The 11,456-nt window shown below is 42.9% G+C and overlaps 1 non-coding gene across 1 annotated transcript; it reads right to left on the bottom strand.

Annotated features, from left to right (window-relative positions):
• Positions 1 to 9,358: 9,358 nt before the first annotated feature.
• LOC126500282 (small nucleolar RNA SNORA29) lies at positions 9,359 to 9,493 on the bottom strand. Its single transcript, XR_007591295.1, has one exon. It is a non-coding gene; the product is annotated as a small nucleolar RNA SNORA29 (small nucleolar RNA).
• Between the last annotated feature and the right edge of the window lie 1,963 nt (positions 9,494 to 11,456).

The raw sequence follows: 11,456 nt of genomic DNA, 5'->3' as shown, positions 1-11,456 counted from the left end.
GTGATTTCATTCATTCGATAAATACTGACTGAAGGAAGGACAGAGAAAAGGCACTGAGAACAGTAACGAAGCCCTTTGACAAGGCTTCCCAAGGAAAACGCTTCCTCAAAGATACATAAATATTAACGTTTTCTTTTTTATATGCATGAATTCTTTTCTTTATATGAATTCAGTACTTCCAGTGTTGCCCAGAGGCTTGAGATTTCCCACATAGGACAGACATGCTTCTGAGCCAGCAAGCTTAGGGACATGGGATGGTACTGAGAGTTGGAGGGGGGGAGAGGAAGAAATTAATATTGCATATTTATTTTTTAATTTTTATAGCACTTATGTTGCAGAATATTTGTGTACACTGTAATGGTGTGTACCTGCCTAAGACACCTTCTGGTTGGTTTCATGAAGAGCAGAATGGCCAATAGCTAGACAGGAGAGGATAGGTAGGATTTCTGGGGAAAGAGAGGAAAAGGAAAGGGAACCTAAGCTCACAGAAACTCCAGAGAGATGTGGAAGAAGTCAGATGTACAGGATGGAAGAAAGGCAAAAGCCACGTGGTCGAATGTAGATGAATAAAATCAGGTTAATTTAAGTTCTATGAGCTAGTTGGGAGCAAGTATAAGCAAAAGGCCAAGCTTTCATGATTAATAAGAAGTCTACGTGTCATTATTTGTGGGTAGATGGTGTAATGATCTGTTCTGTCTCTTTAGGAGACAAGCTACACCCCCCCCCACCCCCCGCCTTCCCCCAACCCCTGTCAGCTTCCAGCCTGAGTTCCTTCCCTTTTCCATCGCCCTCTTGGAAGAGGCAGCTTCTGCCTTTCCCCACTTCTCCCCATTCCCCTCTTCTGTCTCTCTGTCTCTCTTCTCTCTCTCTCTCTCTCTCTCTCTCTCTCTCTCTCTCTCTCTCTCTCTGTATCTGAAGTAGATTTATTAGACACACAGCTAGCTTATAGGCAGCGGTCAGGGTAGTCCAGCAATAGCTGTCTTCCATTGGAAAGTTGAGAATCCAGTAGTTGTTCGGCCCACAAGGCTGGATGCCTCAGCTGGTCTTCAGTCCACATGGGAATCCCACAGGAGTGGATTCCAATGGCAGTGAAGGAAAGCCTCAGCAGCAGGAGATAAGATCTTGCCAGCAAGAGTGAAGCCAGGCAGGCAAAAGCAGAAGTTTCTTTGTCCCGTGTCCTTTATGTAGGCTGCCACCAGCTGTGACCCAGATTTAGGGTGGGTTTGCGATGAAGATGCCACAAACAAAAAGCAACTGAGGGAGGAAAGGGTTTGTTTGGCTTACATGCCCCAGTTCCCAATCCCTGTTACTGAGGGAAGTCAGGATAGAAACTCGAGGTAGCAACCTGGAGGCAGGAACTGAATCAGAGACCATGAAAGAATATTGCCTTCTCCTGCTGTCTTACACAGCCCAGGACCACCTTCCCCGGGAGCGGCACCACCCACAATGAACTGGGCTCTGCCACGTAAATCAATAATCAAGAACATGCCCCCACGAACTTGTCTCCAGAAAGTCTGATGAAGCCTTTTTGCCAGTTGACATTCCTCCTTTCCGGATGACCCTGGCTTTATAGCAAGATGAGTAAACCAACAACAAACCAGCACACGGGAGCTTGGGTTTCCAATCCGTTTCTTAGTCCAGACATCCAGTCTCCTTGCTAGTTGTCTGGGGATATGTCTATGGAAGAAGGTTTCCAGGTAAGGACTGACCATAGTAGGTTTCCATGGCTTAGAGTAGAGCTCCTCAAACTTCAACACGTGCATGAGTCACAGGGGACCAAGATACACACTGATTCCAACTTATAAGGCTGAAGGAAGGAGACAATATTTTGGCACTATCCATCCACACACTTTAGGTAGAAAGATTTTAGAGGTCCTTTACCTGGAGGTAATAAATGGAAGAACACATAATTTCTGCAATCTTTTCTTCTCAAAGAGGTCTTCCTATGCTGTTTAAAACAAATCCTCTTATTATCCAAACAGTTCTTGGGGGAGGGGGGAAGCTCCTTGTGTACGTGTGGTAGTTTGAATAAGAATGGACCCCACAGGTTTATATACTTGGATGTTTGGTTTCCAGATGGCGGACTGTTTAGGAAGGGTGAGGAGGCGTGGCTTTATTGGAGGAGGAGGAGGTGTGTCACTGGGGGTGGGCTTGGAGGTTTCAGAAGCCACGCCAGGCCCAGTTGCTTTCTCTCTGCCCCTGACTGTGGATCAGGAGGTAAGCGCCTAGCTACTGCCCCAGTCCCAAGCCTGCCTTCCACCATGATGATCACAGACTAGCCCTCTGAAGCTTACGGAAGCTCCCAATTAATCCAATGCTTTCCTTCATAAGCTGGCATCATAATGTCTCTTTACAGCAATAGACAGTAACTAAGATACCAACATAAGGCTCCTTTAGCCTCAAAATGCAGCCGTTCCAACACAGTTGTCCCTACTTTAAAACCATTATTGGGGCTCAGTGGTAGCACCTTTGTTTATCTAACAAAGGCTCCAACTCCCAGCACCTGGGTGGAGGTCCTGGAAATAAGGGATTTGTGTGTGGTAACACCCTGCTTAAATCTCAGCCCTCGGAAGGCAGAGGTAAGCAGGTCTCTGTGAGTTGGAGGCCAACCTGGTCTACATAGTAAGTTCCAGGATAGCCAAGGCTACACAATGAGAACTGTGAGACTGTTTCGGAGAGAAAAAAAAGGAATAATCTATTTATCATTTTATATACTTCCATTTGTTATGTCAATCGTGACCCTGAGTTTTCTTCTTTATTCTTTAGGGATTTCAGTCATGACTATGTGTGTTTTGTTCCAATCCCTTACACACTTTTTTCTCTCCAGCTCCTTTTCTATGTCCCTACTCTCCTCTCCCAATTTTACAGACTCTTTTTTTAAGCACTGTGAGTCTATGAACCCCGTCCAGCATGCATGTGGGTATGGGGTCAGCATAACACAAACTAGGGACTGAGAAAATGCTTCCATCAGATAGACTTGTGGGAAGTCTGTGGGGAGTTATCTTGATTTATTATTGATGTGGGAAAGCCCAGCCCACTGTGGGAGGTGCAGTTTCTGAGCAGGTGGTCCTAGGCTGTAGAAGAAAGCACACTGACTAAGCAGCTCTGGGGAGCAAGGCAGGAAATGGCTCTTGGGGAAGCAAACTAGGACATGGTTATGTCTGAAGATGGGCTCTCCCTCCCTCAGCATTTATCACTTGCCAATAGCTCATCAACTAGGTGTGGGACCTCATGAGCCCCACCTCCAGATCTGGGAATTTTGACTCCCTTGATCTTATGCAAGCCTTTTGGGTGCAGTCGTTGCCGCTGTGAGTTCATCTGTGCAACATCCCTGACACATCTGGAAATGGTTATTTCACAGCTTTATTGCTCCCCTCCTCTGGCCGCTCTCGCTCTGTGTGTGTGTGTGTGTGTGTGTGTGTGTGTGTGTGTGTGAGAGAGAGAGAGAGAGAGAGAGAGAGAGAGAGAGAGAGAGAGAGGTGTCCCACTTAGGGTTGAGCTGCTGTGGGATAATGCTCTTGTACACTGTAAAGATTCATCACTCATATTAATTTAATGAAATACTGATTGGCCAATAGCCAGCCTGGAAGTATAGACAGGGTGTCCAGACTAGGAGAATTCTGGGAAGAGGAAAGGCTCAGTCTGCAGTCACCAGCCAGACGCAGAGGAAGCAAGATGAGAATGCCTCTTTGTTGGAAGGTACCAAGCCTCGTGGCTAACATAGACAAGAATTATGGGTGAATTTAAGTTGTAAGAGCTAGTTCATAGTAAGCCTGAGCTAATAGGCCAAAGAGTTTATAATTGTTATAAGTTTCTATGTGTTTCTTTGGGACTGAATGTCTGTGGGACCGGGTGGAACAGAAACTCTGTTTACCCTGAGTACTTCACAGTATCTTGCTTTCTTTACTTTGATTAGTTATGAATCTCTGTATTAATTGCCATCTACTACAAAGAGAAGCTTCTCTGATGAAAGCTAAGAGCAGCATTAATCTGTGAGTATAATGGTAAGCATTTAGGATATAGTTTAGTACTCTGTCCATTTAACTGAGTAATAGCAGCAACTGTCTAGGATCTGTGATACCTGCTGTGGGTTCTTGGCCCAGTTAACAGTACCAGCCATGAGTTCCATTCATGCCACTATTACACCAATGGATGTACCTTGCTGGCCTGGTGGTTAATGTAGCTCAGTGTTCACATCTGGCTAAGACCATTGATTCTTTTCTCCCCCAGTAGCATGCACAGAATCCTCTAGCTGTATAAAAGCTAGCCAATGGGTCTAATCTTCCATGTCAACACCAGCTTGATTTCTCTATACCCTGTCACTCAGCCTCATTCCCCTTCCTCTACCCTGTTTCACCCTTCCCCACTTCCGTGCAATCCTCTCTGCACCATTATTGCCTTTGCCCACCTTATACCACCTATGATCTATTATACTTGCTCTAGCTTGATGCCTCCTTCTTCTCCACCCTTACCTATGTATGGCCTCTTTCTAATCTTCTGACCTCTAGGAACCCCAGTCTAAATGCACACAGCTAAGGAGTCAGAGCCAGTATAGGAGATTGAGCTGCAGCATGTGTCTTTCTGGGTGTCCCTGGTTTGTTTGCCTGTGACGTGTTTTTACCTTGTGTTGTGTGCATTGCGTTGCTATGCTCTAGAATCATAACAACACAGTGCTCTCTAGGGATGAGCCGGTTTCCTATCTAAGTTTGGCTAGGCTGCCGCTGGGGGTGAGATGATCTTAGGTAGAGCATGAACACGCATTTCATAAATTTTTAGTTTTACTTTTTATTTCATCTAAGTCACTGTCTCACTATGTAGCTCAGGCTGGCCTTCTATTGTCAGTGATCCTCGTGCCTCTGTTTCCTAAGGTCTAGAATTATAAGTGTGCATCTCTATACCTAGCCCTACATGTATTTTAATATATATAATGTATTATATGGTAGGAAAATCTATAATTAGAAATATGCATATTATTTTATGTATATTATTTTAATTTTTTTAGCAGTACTTGGGCTTGAACCCCAGAGCCCTAAACAAAGCCAATTGGTGGTGCTTGTAAGTCTGAGTTTTTTGTATTATGCACCGTATTTCAGGCCCCATCTTAGACTCTGGTGGCAGATGACTTTGTTTATATGTGCAAGTACTTACCATACTAATGCATCTCTTATTTTAAAAATAACTTATTTATTTTTCTTTTATGGATAACCGTGTTTTATCTGCATGTTTGTCTGTGTGAGGGTGTCAGATCTTGGAGTTACAGAAAGTTGTGACTGCCATGTGGGTGCTGGGAATCTGGGTCCTCTGGAAGACTAGTCAGTGCTCTTAACTGCTAAGCCATCTCTCCAACCCCGCTAGTGCACCCCTTTAAAAGAAAGCAGTCCTCGGTCTTTGTGGCAATCACTATTCTTCTTCACAAAGGCCATGATCCAAAGGCTCATTAATTAATCCTACCCAAACTATCTCATGTATCTTTGTATGATGAAGAACAATTGCCCTATCTGAACTGTCTTGGAGGTTCTGAGCTCAGTCCATAGCATTTACTGAAGGTGGCCAAGAGAGGATGGGATCACAGAAGCAGAAATCCAAGATGATGCTCTTAGCCACCACCTGCATGAGACCACAGGTACCATGAACCAGAGATAAGAGAATTAGTGCTCAGCAAAGATAAGGAGCTTCTGAAACTAGTGGTGGTGGCTGCAGACCTTGGTGAATATGCCAAAGCCCACTGAGCTGTCCCCTCAAGAGAGTGGGTTCCACCGTATAGGAATTACATGTCGGCTTTCATGTTTTGTAAAGGAAGTGAATGACAACAAAGACCCGATAAATCTTTCGAGACTTCTCTTATCAGTCATGGATGGGTTTTTGCTTCTGAACTTGTGTTTCCAGCTTCATCAGTAATGAGGTGTTTGACCTTATTGGTTCCCTTGGTAACAGAGTTTCTGATGAGAACCAAGCTTCCCTTTCTGGTTACTAATAGAAACAGAAGCAGAATCCACATTTGTAAATCAGTTAGTTGTGGTTTCCGAGAGAACTTGTATTGATCGTCTAAAATATCTTGATATTAATTCCAGCAAAGTCCAAACTGTTGGCCTCTGTATATCATGATTTCTCCAAACAGTGAAGTTCAATTAAGAAAAAAAAATGCACTGGTTCCTCCTGCTAGATTTCCAATGTATACCTGGATGTCCCCACTCCTCCAATCCTGTGCCAGGCATGGAAGATGCAAGGATGCGGACAGATTGGACACACTCGGCCACCAAAGAAGCTCAAGAGCCACGCACTGCAAAGCCTGCTTTGTCATCCGGGCGCATTGCTAGCACGGCATTTTTGTTCACTGTCCGCATACACTGAATCCACACGTGGAAAACTAAGACTCTGGAACTTGGGAATTCAAAAGACTTTTATCCCTTACTTAGAGGAATCTGGCCCTTTCTCGGGACTTCTTTGAATCCAGAGACAGCTGGGACTGCGCTTATGTCGGAACAGAAGGCAGGGGCAGCTGCCAGCGCTGCCCCATTCTTTGATCTGCCATTTTCTCGGGGTAGAAGGAGATTAAGTAGAATTCCCATGAAGCTTCCTAGGAACTTCAGGCTTGTAAATGTAAGAACGTTTATGGGAACAGTCCTCTGCAAAAAACTAAACCATCTGCGTGCTAGTGTTTCCTGGCTATTGGCTGATAAGTCGCACACAGATAAACAGACCAAGGAAACGAAGCTAGTGAGATGCTTTTGTATTTCAACACTCACTGCAGCATTTGGACACATTTGAAACCCAGAAACATGGACTAAAAGCAAATAGGATTGGAGAGATGGCTCCATGGGAAAAAGTCCCTTGCTGATGCGTTCAGTTCCTGGACACACATGGCGGAAAGACAGAACGACTCTTGCAAATTTCCTCTAACTGCCGCATGCACGCTGTCTCGCTCGCGTGCGTGCAAGCATGCACACACACAAACACGCACACACATACACACTACAGTAAAACAAGTGTTACTTTAAAAACCATTTGCTCCATTTAAATACAATTCTTTCTTTTCAACCTCCAGACCTGCAAAGATTTAGAAATTTTTAGACGTCCATGTTGGTGAGTGTTTGGCAAACTTCCACACCTGCCAGGAATGGGGAAATGGTGTGACCTTTTCAGAAAGCAACCAGGCAGTCACTGCAGAGAGGGGCGGGGAATTTACTGATGGACTCTCTGAAGGACCAGAAATCCGAACAGCCTGCTCTGCACAAGGGCTGGACTAACACTGCAGGCATACACTTTGCTGACTTATTACTAAGGAAAGATTCAAGACACCAGAAGGAAGAATTTGCTCTAATCTTTCCAGGTGCTAGAAACCCCATACTTTTGACCCAGAGTTCACAAAGTTTGGAAAGAAAATGGTAAAACCTGGAAACAAGTTGCTCATATCATTTAGAAAGTCTCTATAACAGAGCTTTTCTTACACTGTTCCTATTTTGTCTAGCGTATATCCTCAGCCTCCTACTAACACCATGGCCTCTGTTCCAACTGCATCATCCACATATAAAGCCAGCTGCTGGCCTTACCTCGTTATGCTTTATTTATTAAACTAATGTCTTACTCATTTAATTATGCTAATTTTAAAGATGTCCCCTTGAGCTCTCAAAGATTCTGAAATTATTTTAAACACTTAAGATAGCCCAGTGGATAAGAGCGCTTGCAGTGCAAGCTTGTGGGCCTGAGTTCAAATCCCAGCATCCACATAAACAGCCTGGCCTGTCTATGAAGATAATGAAGGAATCTGATCTTGCGTTAAACCTACAACACACACACACATCCATGATGAACTTGGGCTCCACAGACAGTCTACCCTTACTACGGCACATACACCCTGATGAGTTCCATTTTATCACCCTTGACTTTATTTGTCAATGCTATTCAGACCAACTGAGTCGTTTCCCCAGTTTTCCAATATATCATATCATCTCTCTGGTCTAAAATTGTGCTCAAGATCAATCAGTTCAAGTCTGTGTTCTGGACAAAGTGGCACCACAGTCACACAGGCGATTTCATATTCGTCAGTGATAACTTCATTTGGAATTTGCTAGTAAACAACCCAAAGACAAAAAAAGAAGAAGACAAAGAAAAACAACAACAAGTAAAACCCAGATGCTATCACAGGCCTGGCAAGGACAGACAGCCTGACAGATCGCCTGCCTCAACAGGAACTTTCAGGTGGCTCCCTGTCTGTCTAGATTTGAAATGTGCCAATTTTGTTTGAACTGAGCAAAATTCACAGCAAACAAAGAATTTAAAGCAGTTGCAAGTCCTGGCCTGAAACCCAGAGTGTGGCGTTTCTAAGAGCTTGGACTGTTGCTTGCAGTCACGATGCTCCCGGCTGAGGTAGCTGAGAAGTGTGGCCGTTGCAAACGGTTACCTCCTGATACCACTAGCTAAGGATTAAAATGGAACAGACCATGCATGACGTTTTCCTAAAAGTTCCCTGTGATTGGAGAACTAAGGGAACCTGGTACCTTTCCTAACTGCGTTGCTTCGCAGTCTAGGTGTCTGACTGGCCTCTGGAGGAGAGGCCGTACATGACATGAGAGCTGCCTGGTGGCTGTTGTTATTTTTCTTCTCTCACTCTTGGGTCTTGTTTCCTTATTATTTGAGATACCGTCACTGTACATATTTGTGGGGCAAATGTGATATTTCAATACATGTGTATGGTGTGCCTAGATCCCCATCCTCGCTAAATTTTCAAAGGTGTTCCGAAGGAGGCAGAGAGGAATCAGTTTGAAATCCCATTAAGACTTCCTGCTAACCTCCTCATGGTGGCACGGTGTGTAATCCCAGCAGTCTGTGGCCAGTAGGGGTTATATGGCGAGATGCTGTCTGAACAAAAATAAGGTCCATGCTTAGTCAACATCCTCCCCCACCCCGTTCCCATTTTGCCACCAAAAGCAAGGTGATAGAGAGGATTTTGCTCTTTTCTGTTGTTTTCCACTTCAGATTAGAAAACAACTATTAATTGCTTTGTTTTTAGTTAAAGAGAGGTGAAATTACCCAAGCTTAAACATGCAATCAAATCAAAATGTATACAAATCTAATTACAGCTCAAAAGGAGACCAATTTATTTCCAGTTTTAACTGTGGAGCAGCAGCCCTGCGTCTATTACCATATTAGAAAAGAAATCACCACCTATTGCACTAATTTGGGGAGGCACAGATGCCTAGCTGTATTATCAACAAACTCAGGATCATCTGCGCTAACATTTACATTTACCAATGCTGCTCCCCTGTTTTAAGGCATACGGGATAAAAATCCTTACAAGTCCATTACTCAAACTTTTGGGGTTTGCATATATAGCAGAGTGTCACCCATCAAAGGCAATAGTGTTAAGTTCAGTCATTTCACAGAGGACACTGAAAAGCCCTCTCTCTTCATGTCATGGCACCTTTAACCCATCCCATGAGCATAGCCACTATAATCTAGCAGTAAGAGAAGAAAACAACCATCGTGTGTGCAGTGTCTGAGCCAGTTCCTGGGGACAGAGTCATTGACCAAAGAGGAGCCTTGCCCTCAAGGGACACAGATAACTGTCCCCCTCAAGTTCAGCGAGGTGTGCACAGAAGGTCATTGGTGGCTGTGTAGTTGACGATTCCCGTGGTGCTAGCCACCGGTCCTTCCCACAGGCAGTCATCCTCTGGGTAGCATGGCTGTGCTCCACGAGAGCAATCCTCTTGATTCCAGAGTCCAGCTTTTTCTCTTTAGGTACAAAATGATATAAACTTTTGGCAAATAACAGGAGGGAACATTTTCATAAATTAATATGTGATAGACGTAGGTTAAACAAAACTAAAAAATATCCAATCAGCTCTAGGAAACTTTCTTCATTTCTCAAATGTTCTCTTTGATATACCTCTTAAGTACTATAAATATAATACCTTTAAAATATAAGTATATATGTGTAAATATACATATATACTTGGCATCATTAAAAAAAACATATTGTAGGCATTTTCCCATGTAAGCTTGTCTTATTTCAAGGTAGCTGATTTTTTCCGTGTGTGGCCGTACAACTGTGGCCGGTGGTTTAAGTCTTGACAACGGTGCTATAGCTAACAACTTTGACACAGGAATGTATAAAAGCGGAAGCATAGGCTTAACTTTTGGAAGTGAAGTTATTTATTTTGCTTTACTGTTGGTATGCATGTGTTTGGGGGCACATATGTGTGAGGGTATGTAGAGGACAAACGTGTGGGTCATTCCTCAGGACCCAGCCCATCGACCTTATCGTTGCTCTCTCTGGGACCAGAAGTGAGGGGCTACTTGGCCACAGTTCCCGAGCTCTGCCTACATCTGTTTCCACCATGGTGGAAATAGCCATATCCATCTCACCATGGATTATATCCATCTCACCATGGATTATATCCATCTCACCATCATCTCTGGCTTTTTAAGTGGGTACTGGGGACTGAATTCAGGTTCTCATGAATATTTGTCAAACATGATTTGCTGACAAAGCCATCTCTTAAGCCCCATCCATTTACTTATCTACTTTTAGAAATTTATTTAATTTTACTATCTATTTATTTTATTTTAAACTTGTTATGTAACTCAGACTAATCTTAATCTCAGTGTCCTCCTGCCCCAGTCTTGGTGTGCTGTAGATAAAGGCAGATATTGCAACACCTGACTGAGGAGAGATTGTTTTTTTTTAAGTTATAAAACATGCTATAACATGTTACTCTGTACAAAACTAGATAAGTTTCCGTGTAGCTATGAAATACTATGAGTTATAAAATCTTAAATATTTGCTAATGTAATAATGGAAAAATGAATCCTGCTTCTTGTTGTTGTTGTTGTTTGAATCATAACATTTGAAGCTCAAAACTGAATTTGATCATCTATTACCTTACTTTTAGCTCGTTTTTATTAGACAAATGAATAATTTATCATTACTTATTTATGTTAAGTCTTTTATAATAAATCTTATTCATTTACAATAAGTCACCATTTTAAGACACAGCTAAGGTAGACATGATGGAATATATCTGTAGTCACAGCATGTGAAAGATTAAGACATTAGAATCTGAGTCCAGACTATCTGAGGTATCTAGAGAGCTCTAAGCCTGACTGGAATGAACAATAAAATTCTGTCTTAAAAACAAATTTTTTTAAATGAAGACTTTTTTTTAACAAAAAAAGGTGCAACTTGGTGGTTTTAATGTGTTCAGAACTTTACATCATCGCTACATTATCTAATTCTAGAAATTTATATCACCCCAAAAAGAAATTTTATGTGCATTAGCAGCCATCATCCCCACCTTATTGCCACAGTCTAGTCCCAAATAATCACAAATACAGACATTTTCAATAACTGGAAGCAAATGACATGTGGCTTTTTTGAAATGGCTCCTTCTGCTTAGCATACTTATCCATACTGAAACATCTCTCAATACTTTGTTGCTTTTGCAGCTGAACGAGAT

This window comes from Alexandromys fortis, unplaced genomic scaffold (genome assembly GCF_014885135.2).
Source record: "Alexandromys fortis isolate MF-2015 unplaced genomic scaffold, M_Fortis_MF-2015_v1.1 scaffold_33, whole genome shotgun sequence".
Lineage (NCBI taxonomy): Eukaryota > Metazoa > Chordata > Mammalia > Rodentia > Cricetidae > Alexandromys > Alexandromys fortis.
This window is presented reverse-complemented; position numbering and strand designations above follow the sequence as displayed.